Here is a 10,730-nt window from a genome sequence, read left to right as displayed (position 1 = left end):
CCAAGCCATTGACTTCCTCTACAAGAATGTTAAGGCGTGAGTACATATCACTAGCATTCTCATTTGCAAGCATTTCAAAAGAATTTAATTTTTTCATTGCAATGTGATATCTCTCCTCACGCTCACTCTTAGTTCCTTCATGTAGAGCACAAATATCCATCCACAAATCATGAGCATTTCTATGATTTCTTACTCTATTAAAAACATCTTTGCAAAGGCCCCCTAAAGAGAGTGTTGTTGGCCTTAGCATTCCAGTTTTCATAATTAAACTCATCACCTGCAAGATTTGTGGGATCTCTTGGTTCGGGGAACCCTTGAGTGGCGTATTTAAGGCATGTACAATGGGTGTCTTAAGTTGTGTCTTAGAGTGTGTCTAGGGGTGTGAATGTAAAAAAACTCAAGACATGTATCTTAACGAAGACACAATGTCTTAGCTCTATATTCGAGACAGGAGATTAGTTGATTGGTCATTTTAATTTATTGAATGCTCTGATTGGTACAATGAATATCGTAAGACACATGTTTTAGACATGACCACTGTATTATGTTGTGTTTTAGTTGTGTCTTATACTTGGAGTACCGTGAAGCAGTGTCTAGGTTGTACATGCCCTTATAGACACTAATGTCTATAGCCTCTAAGTAAGCTTCCATACGAATTTTCCAATAAGGAAAATCATCACCATCAAAAACGGGAGGAGGTCCATCGCCGCTAGACATCGCTACTCTAGTGGTTAAGCTAATATTGGAGCAACAAGGCTCTGATACCAATTGAAAGGATCACGATGCCCAAGAGGGGGTGAATTGGGCATTTCTAAAAATTCAACAACAATTAAACTCTAAACATGAGCCCAACTTCACCCAACTACTAGCAATAAGTAAATACTACTATAAAAACAACAACCCTAAGTCATTACTTCAAATACTTGCTAATAAAATGAACAAAATGAAATACTCAAATTAAATGCAGAATCTAAAGCAATATTAAGACGCCTCCATTTTTTGCCGAGGTATCGAAGAGTCGGCACTCTTCCCTAGTCCTCGTTGGAGCACCCGCGCAAGGGTATCACTCTCCCTTGGTTCTTGCAAGAACCAAGTGCTCACTATGAGGTGATCCTTTGCCACTCTGGTGCCGTGGATCCCTCACGACCGCGTACAATCTTGAGCTAGGTCACCAACAAAATCCTCCGAGGTGATCACCGCGCTCCAACCGCCACCAAGCCGTCTAGGTGATGTCGATCACCAAGAGTAACAAGCCATAGACTTTCACTTGACCAAGAGAAGCCTAATGCATGTGGTTTGTGCTCTAGGTGGCTCTCACTTGCAGTAATGAGGTCCTAATACAGGACTAAGATTTTCTAATCACCTCGCTAGGCTTTGTGGTGCTTGCAATGCTTTAGCAATGTGTGGTCTTCAATGTGAGCAGAAAGACACTCAATGAGGTAGGTGGAGGGGGTATAAATAGCCCCACCCACCAAACTAGTCATTACCTAGCTGCTCTGCGCATGGGCGCACCGGACAGTCCAATGTGCCACCGGTGCACCAACGATCGGCTCCAACGGCTGGTTCTGACAGATAGCCGTTGGACTGATGGTGCATCGAACAGTGAACAGTAGATGTCCGGTGCACAACGGACAGTCCGGTGTGATGGCTAAAATTCATTTTCTCAACTCATTGCTCTTGTGTTCTCTCGGGGGCAGAGGCGCTGCCCCCGAGGCTGGCTGGCCCCACTGTTAGGGGCACACTGGACAGTATGGTGCACACCGGACAGTCCAGTGCCCCTAAGACAAACCCTAACTTCTTTTTCCTTTGGTTTTTCTAAACCGTTTTTGTTCTAACTCGTGAGTGTGTTATAGAGTGACACCTAGCACTAGATGTGAGTGTGAATATGCACCAACACTACACTAGAAATATCTTGGTCAAACTATTCATCCACAACCCCTCTTTATAGTATGAATAAAATAAAAATCAAAGACCTAATTCTATACCGAGGGTCCACAACTCCTTCGACACTCGGAATATGAAGACCTTCGTCTTTTAATTTGTCTTTTTAGCCGTTGCTTCAAGTTCTCATCTCAGGGATTGTTTTCACCGTTGTAGCACAACTTCCTGTAATGCGACCTAACATACCATTTGCTCTGCAAAACATACGTTAGTCACATATAATCTTATGTTGTCATTAGTCACTAAAACCAACTAGGGGCCTAGATGCTTTTACCCTTGATCACTCTTCTTTACCCAATAATGTTCTCTGCTTAATCACTGTGACATGCTCAGGTTAATTTGATGGGACCTAATAGGTTACCCTAGTATTGTTTATCCCACACCTTGCAAACAAATGAACTATTAGGTAGTATTTCTATTGCTCTACCTGATTTTGGGATTAATGCTATACTGAAGTATGATCGTGTTCCAATTTTGTTGTCGGTTTATTAATGTTCATGATAACATCATTATGTTAATTGGAACATGGAGAACCACCTGCAAAAACAGTGCTACCACAAGGGTGGTATGGGATGCCCTTGGCTGACTAATTAGGAAAGCTAGTGGAGGACTACCTTACCCGAAAGGGGCAAGGGCGATAGAGGAGCTGTGGTATAGGGAGGTTCTCGGGTCGAACATGCTGCGATGGCTTTTCGGACGAGAGATTCCTATATCGCCCTTCTCAGAAACCGTAGCGGGTTTTCTGATGCTAGTGGAACTTTGTAAAGGCCTCGTAGTGCTACCCTACCTCATCTCCTCGGTAGAGATGTAAGGGATTCATGACCTTGTGGAAAATGGGTAACATGACTTGTGAGTAAAGATGTGCAACCTCTGCAGAGTGTAAAACTGGTATATCAGCCATGCTCATGATCATGAGCGGCTCGGACACTAACATGTTTAACTTATGAAATTAAACTTAATTTGTCATTTACATTGCATTGTGGTTTTATTTTTAATCTTGATCTCTTATTTATTTGTGTTGGTATCTACTTATACTTAGTAACTGCTAATAAAACTTTGACCAACTTTAAAAGCAACACTCAGCTTTAATCATCTCCTTTGGTAAGCCTTACACTTCACATGAGCCCCACTGTATGTGAGCTCATGCACATTATTCCCCACAACTTGTTGAACGATGAACGTATGTGAACTCACCCTTGCTACACACATCCCCCTAGGTCAAGAACAGGTACCGTCAAAATGAGGAGCATGAAGGATGTCACGATGATGTTCGTGAGAGGTCTAGGTCGTCGTCTCCCAGTGAACTATGGTTGTTGGATCATTGTCTTCATATGATGTAATTATTTAACTATTTTGTATAGAACTCCATTATATGTTAAAGATGTGACATTCGTTTCTATACCATGAGTCATCATATGTGTGAGACTTGATCCTAGCACACATTTGAGACACGCCCAGGTTTACCCCTTAAATCCGGGTGTGACATCCATGCACACCAAAGCCAAGTGCCTATTTGTAAGGAAAATGGACCTCAGCCCATTTTATCATTGGATTTTGGTGTTTTATGACCAACATAACCATTTGGACTAACATCCTTGCTAGTATTTAGTTCTATAGTTCAAAGGACAAGGTTATCATGTTTTAGCCAAAAGAGTTGCATCCATGGGATCTTATCATCAGGAGCAGAACTTTGGCCACAACCTTCTTCAGCGTGAAGATGCAAGGTAGATATAATTTGATACTTGGGCATGATTGGATTCATGCAAATTAGTGTGTCCCTTCTAGATTGCACAAGTTTCTAGCCCATGGATGGGAGATGATGTGAAAATTGTCTATGCAAATTCATCAACCTGTGTTGCTACAGCTGATGCTCCTTCACTTGAGCGTGCGACAGATGGTATTGCATGCTTATCTGATTGTGACCTTACTGATTTTTAGTTTATTAGTGTCACTAAGTAAGGCTTTGAAGATGATTAATAATAGGCTTAATACTACAATGTAATCATTTTAATGGATGTTAATATTGAATGGTTAAAGCATCATGTTGAGCGGTATCATACTTTAGACTGAGGCATGTGAAGCTATAGATGACTTTAATGAGCTCGATAAGTTGGGCCAAGTTTTTACGAAGGCTGGTCCATTCGAAAAGATTGATATTGAGGATGAGTCCATGTTTAGGCTGACATTTATAAATCAAAATTTGAAAGTCGACTATAGAGTTAGGTTAATCGTTCTTCTTAAGAAGTATGTTGATCGCATTGCATAGAGTTATATGGGATTCCTAGATTAATCCAAGAGCTTATTGAGCATCAACTATCCATTAAACACGAATTTAGGCAAATTATATGTTGTTGCCAAAGAGATGACCATCAGTGTTATTTTGACTCAAGAAGATGAAAATGAAAACAAGGATGAATTGAACATGGATGTCTTAGAGGGGTGAATTAGGGCTTCTATTTCTCTTACTAATTTGGTCCTCTAATTTTATCTCTTAAACAATACCTATGCAGATAACCGAATACTAGGCTAGTGCAACTAAGGTTTGTCTAAGTGTTGCTATCTCTACCACAAAACAGAGTTACACAACCTAGGTTCTAGTCCTTCCAACTAGCCTATAATCTAAACAAGGAAAGGTAAAGCACACAACCAAAGGAAGCAATATAAATGCAGAAGCCTAAATGAGATAGAGATGCAAACTCACGTTGGTGTGCCAGTAGTTTTACCGAGATATCAAGAATTGTGCAAGGTTCTAACTAATACTTGTTGGTGCCCTATGCAAAGGGAAGACCATGCGAGGGCCAAGCACTAGGATAGGTAACTCCGTAGATAGTCATAGTCCTTCTCCACTCGTAAGTGGTGCTCCGCTTTCGGCCTCTCTCGGATGCTCCCCGGTGTCTTCACTATTGAGCTTTCAGACGAAATGTCATGAGCCTCATTCCCTCCAGTACTCAATGGAGGCCACACCACAAATGCGACTGGTGTGATCTCGCAAGCCTCTCGCTCCACTTAGTACAATTACAACGACATGCGCAAGCATCGAGGGGATTGAGGGTGTCTAACCTCACTCTAATAACCAAGGCATAACCTAGAGCAAGCGTAATGAAACGGTCTAACTAACCAAAGCACTTTGCAAATCATCTACGCTGGTCACCGAGTGATTCTTTTAGCACTTTGACTTTTTGAGCTAAAGGATTTGTTTCTCAACACATGCAATATGTTTCTTGGCTCTCCACACTTGGGAATGCCCGGTTGGGTGGGTATATATAGAGCCCCAAGCCCAAGAGTCATTGGAAGGAAACATACTTTTTATGTCACACCAAAATAGTCTGGTGCACCATCTATGTACATTGGACCTAGTCTGGTGCCTTCCATGTCAGCAAGACATTGAAGTCTAGTCGATTCCGAACAACACACCAAACATGTCCGGTGAGCCACCTATGTACAGTGGACCCAATCTGGTGCTTGCCTCGTCACTTAGCCGTTATGGCTAGCTATTGCGATCATTAGAGCATTATGTGTCTGGTGCATCAGACCTAGTCTGGTGTGCCACATGCACATTGGTGCGTGTTGCACCCTCTCTATGTATCGAGCCCAATGACTCGTCCAGTGCTCACTAGACCAAGTCTGGTGCACGTAGGTCCTCGACCTAGTCTTCTATTGCCAAAACTGAAGTCCGATGCACCATCGGACTGGTCTAGTGTACCTCTGTGTAGCCCGAATTTGTTGTTTCTTCTACTTTCTTTTTGTAGGAAACAGTGACGCCTAAGAGGGGGTGAATTAGGACTTCTAAAAACTATCTCTAAGCTAGCCACAATTATATCCCTAGAATAAAACCTATGCAAATAAACAATCTAGAATGTGCAAACTAGGTTTTGTTTAAGTGTTGTTATCTCTACCGCAAAGCTTAAGTTCAATCCTAATTATTCTAGCAAGTAAGGAGAGATTGAAACTTAAGTGCTTAATGTAAATGCGAAAGGTAAACAACAAGGGTAGAGATGCAAACTCTCGTGGATTACACTGGTTTTTTACCGAGATATACGGAATCATGCAAGGTCCCGACTAATCCTCGTTGGTGCCTCTACGCAAAGGGTAGCCCACACGAGGGCCAAGCACCACGGTCGAGTAACTTCATAGAGAGTCGCGGGTCTTCTCCACATGCAAGTGGTGCTCCGCTTTCGGCTCCTCTCGGACGCTCCCCGTCGTCTCCACTATCGAGCTTCCGGCCAAAGCGTTGGGGCCTCATTCCCTCCGGTACATGGTGGCAGCTGTGACACAAACTCGGTTGTCACGGTCTCGCAAGACTCTCACCTAACTCGATACAATTACAACGACTCGGTTGTCTTCTTAATCCTGAGATAAGGTGTGTCCATATTTAAAAGTTACGATTGTCATTATACTATGCTTATGGTAAGATGAGATAGTATTTACTATCTAGGATAGGTGTTGTTGATTGCTAGGCCAATGTGATTAAGCATATATCATATTGGACAATCCTTAGTGGGAGGATCGACAATTGGGCATACATATTATTTAAGTATGATTTTCTTTTGAGCCATTGAAAACATTGAAAGATCAAATCATTGCTAATTTTATTGTTGAGCACAGTGAATTACCTGACTTCTACCCCACTAAAACTTTATTTTGATGGATAAGCTTGTAAATAAGGCCAAGGTGTTAGCATATCCATTATTTCTCCTAATGATGCTGAATTTGAGATGTTAAGCCAATTGAATTACTATTTCCCAAACAATCAAGTCAAATATGAAGACCTCTTATTCGGTTTAAAAATATTACAATCTATGAACGTGAAACATGTTCAGGACTTTTCTGATTCCTTATTGATAGTAAAACAACTAGATGGTGAGTTTCAATGTTTAAAGGGGTTACTTAATATGTACCTTGATGCATACCTTGATATTATTGCTTATTTTACTAAATTTGGGATTTGACATATTCTAAAGCATGAGAATTATAAGGCTAACATGTTGACTCAACAAGCATCTAGATTTAACATTGGTGGGTGTAACTTTTCTATCAAAGAAAAGTCAGTGCAAATGTTTAAGTTTGATTCTAGCTAGTTCGAGTCGGCTAGGCCAACTTTGGCAATTTTTTGCTGGTGGGATGACCTCAGATGGCAGCCATCCGACTATTATGACCTAGATAAGTCATCACCTAATAGCGACTAGGCAAACTTTCCAGACTAGGCTAGTTTGGTTTTAGAAGTCAGCAAGGCCAACTTTGTCAGTAAAGGCCCAAATTATCCTATTTTAAATTCTAATGATGTCGAAGCCAATTTGGATGACTAGTGATCTCCCTTCGTAAAGTATTTATGTGATGTAAGTGCTAATGTTAAAAAGAGTGTTTCGTGGAGTGCATTCAAGTTTGTGTTGCACAATTATAAGCTATATAGAAGGATCAATGAAGGCTTGCTATTAAATTGTCTAGGATTTGATCAAGCAAGAATAGTTACGGGAGAAGTTCATTAAGGTATTTGTGGTATGTATCAATTGGCTCCAAAGGTAAAGTGGTTATTTCCTAGAGATAATTTTTATTGGCCTTCTATGATATCTAACGATTTTTATTACTACAAAGGTTGTGAAGAGTGCTAATGGTTTAGAAACATTTAACTTGTGCCTACTTCTATGCTTCATCCTACTATCAACCATGGCCTTTTGTGGTTGGAGGCTAGACTTCATGAGCCAGATTCGTCGTTCATCATCAATGGGATCTCACTTTATCTTGGTTGCTACAAATTACTTCACTAAATGGACTGAAGTTGTTCCGTTGAGGAATATAACATGCAAGGAAGTAATTGAGTTCATTATAAGAATATCAAACATAGATTCGATATCCCTCAAATATTGACTATGGATCAAAGAACATCATTTATGTCAAAAGAGATACATGATTTTGTTGAATTATATAAGATCAAATTGCTCAATTCATCTTCATACTATGGTCATGCTAATGCCCAAGCAAAGTAATAAGACTTTGATCAAACTTATCAAAAAGAACATTATATTGAGGATAATTCAAGGAGGCGGCATGAGGTTTTGTATGAAGCTCTGTGAGCATATCGTGTATCTAGACATGGTGCTACTGAAGTTACTCCTTTTGAGATAGTATATGAGAAAGAGGCTAAGTTAACTATCAAGGTAAATTTTAGATGCTTATAGGCTTGCTAAGAAAAAATGAGTTATCTACCGTTATGTATTATAATTTGGTGATGGACAATATTGGTAAGGTATGGCAGACAAGAGATAAAAGGATCTCAACTATATGAAGAAACACAAGACTTGACTTGCTCCAGCATATAATAAAAAAAAGTCAAAAGTATGTTGTTTTAAGTTAGAGGTACAGTTTAGAAAACCATACTATCATTTAGATCAAAGAGTAATAAGTTTTTAGTGCATTTATGTTTTCAAATTCATGCATTATTCACATAAAAACATGGGGTATATGTTGACACACTAAAATATCTAGCACGAAAATTATACAACATAGTAGGCCAGAGTCGATCGGGTCGGTCGTCAAGTTTGGATCGGTCAGGTCTATGTAGTCAGCCAGGCCGTATGTTAAACCCGGTCAGGTCAGGTCTTTAAAGTCGACCTGGACAACCCCCCTCAAACCGAGAATGGACGACTTCATGTTAACAAGCTGGTTATAGTAGTCTTTCCCTATGTTGAAGATTATGTGACGACCCTGGATATACTAGCCTTAATTTGTTGGTACATGACCTGCGCTGCGGCCTTTAATTTCCGCGGAGCGCATGTGAATGCGATGCGATGAATAATTCCTCCGATCCCCCCCCCCTTCTGCCTGTTTCGATCCCCCCGCTTTGCCGCACCCGAACTTTATCAGAAAGGGCTCAGCTTTCGTCGCTATGGAACGCTGCGCCTGCCGCGCTGCCCGCTCGTCTACCTCTCATTCCTTTATGCAGCCTCGGCCGGGAGGCCATCCCGTGCCATGATTTGTGGTTGACGATGCGCCGATGATGGTGCATGCATGCATGGCCGCCTCGGCCACCACTGTACGTTGTCCAACCAATGCAACGGAGCTTTTCATGCCTGCCATTCATTATCTCATGGTTCATCGTTCATCGAGGGCCACACGACCTATCAGCTACTGGCATGCATGTCACTGGTCGATGCAGGCCTCTCGGGTAGACTGGCACTAGCTAGTCGGCCACTCCTAGCTGCAAGATCTACTGCGAAAAAGGTGGTGCCGTGGATTTTAGTGCGTTTTTGGCTGCCTCTTGTCTCTGAACAGGAAGGAATCAAAGGTAGCCGTACACGACAATTTGTGTATGGCCAGCGCTAGCATATATCTCTACGTCTTCGCAGAATTACACTCTGGTGGTCCTGTTCCATGCAGTTTCGATCGATTCAAACTGATGTATTTCGGTTTAATTAGGGACGGATTTAGGCCCTACTAGGCCTTTCTAGGCGCAGGACATGATCTGGATAGTATTAGATGAAAACACAGTTTGTTACGTCTATTCCTAAACTAGAGAGAGCTGCATCTCTCTATCGTAATTCATGGTGGGTTAGTTGTGAATTACGATCTCATCTGTGTATATCTATATCTTTTCTCTTCTCTGTAACCACATATATCAGCAATATATAAACACTGGCCGTGACCCCTAGAGGGCATCGAGCCAAGCCAATTAACATGGTATCATAGCCAAGAGCTTAATCACTCGATCCATGTCCATTGTTATATCCTCCTCCCCTATTACCGTCTCAATTGGTGAGTCGTCCATCATGTTCACTACCACCGTGTTCCCCTCCACCACGTTGTCACCATCAAGCTCAACAAAAACAACTTCTGCTATGGCGTGCGCAGCTACTTTCATACCTACAGAGCTCCAAGCTAATCAGATATCTAGACGGTACCCTCGCAGCACCAACATCACAAATCGTGGCGTCCACACAAACTGGTGCTGAGCTGGTTCCCAATCCTGCCTATGACCAATGGTACAATACCGATTGTTGGAGTGAAGGCCATCCGCCCCCTCGCTCGGTTTATTTAAAACACAAATAAAACAGGTCATGACAGTCAGGCTAATTACAATGGAGATTTCATGAGGTGTTTCATGTATTAATTAGTCTGCCACATCAGCTATTTTGATGACATGTCACATCATTTAAGAAGGAAGAGTTTTATGGGGATGAAACCATGTTAACTCGTTTCCAAAGTCTTGGAAACTGTGTGAAACCTCCACTGAGAGTGTTTTGTTTCATCTTCATATAATTGAGTAAATCCTATTGGTTATTTATATGCAACATTTAAGAAATATATTGACATATAAAATAGTGAGATGAAACTCTCTATTGAGAGAGGGTGTTTCATTCATCTATAAAGCTGATGTGGTATTTTTGGAAATAGGGACATGAAATCCTCACTGTGATTAGCCTCAGAGAGTGGACTCTACCTCTACCCTCACCCGAGGCAGCCCCTCGGTCGGAGCGTCGACGAAGACTTGGAGGCAAAAGGGCATGATCTGGATAGCATATACTATTGCATAAATACACGAAGGCACGAAGCCAGACGAGGCGCAAGCACGCGGACGGGCATGCAGTGCAGGGTTGTGGCCAGGCAGGTACCGGGGCGGCCAGGTGAACGGAGGCCAGATGGCGGTCAAGCGAGTGCGTGGTGTGTAGGCATAGCCAGGCGGTCGGGCACAGGTCGACCGGCAGCGACGCGACACAACGCCCGCGAGCAATCGGCCATGCATTATAGAGATATAAGACTAGAGGGTGAAAAGGCATATAACATTGAAATCCTTC

Source organism: Zea mays, chromosome 9 (assembly GCF_902167145.1).
Source record: "Zea mays cultivar B73 chromosome 9, Zm-B73-REFERENCE-NAM-5.0, whole genome shotgun sequence".
Lineage (NCBI taxonomy): Eukaryota > Viridiplantae > Streptophyta > Magnoliopsida > Poales > Poaceae > Zea > Zea mays.
The sequence above is the reverse complement of the archived record's forward strand: the minus strand, read 5'-3'. Positions refer to the sequence as shown.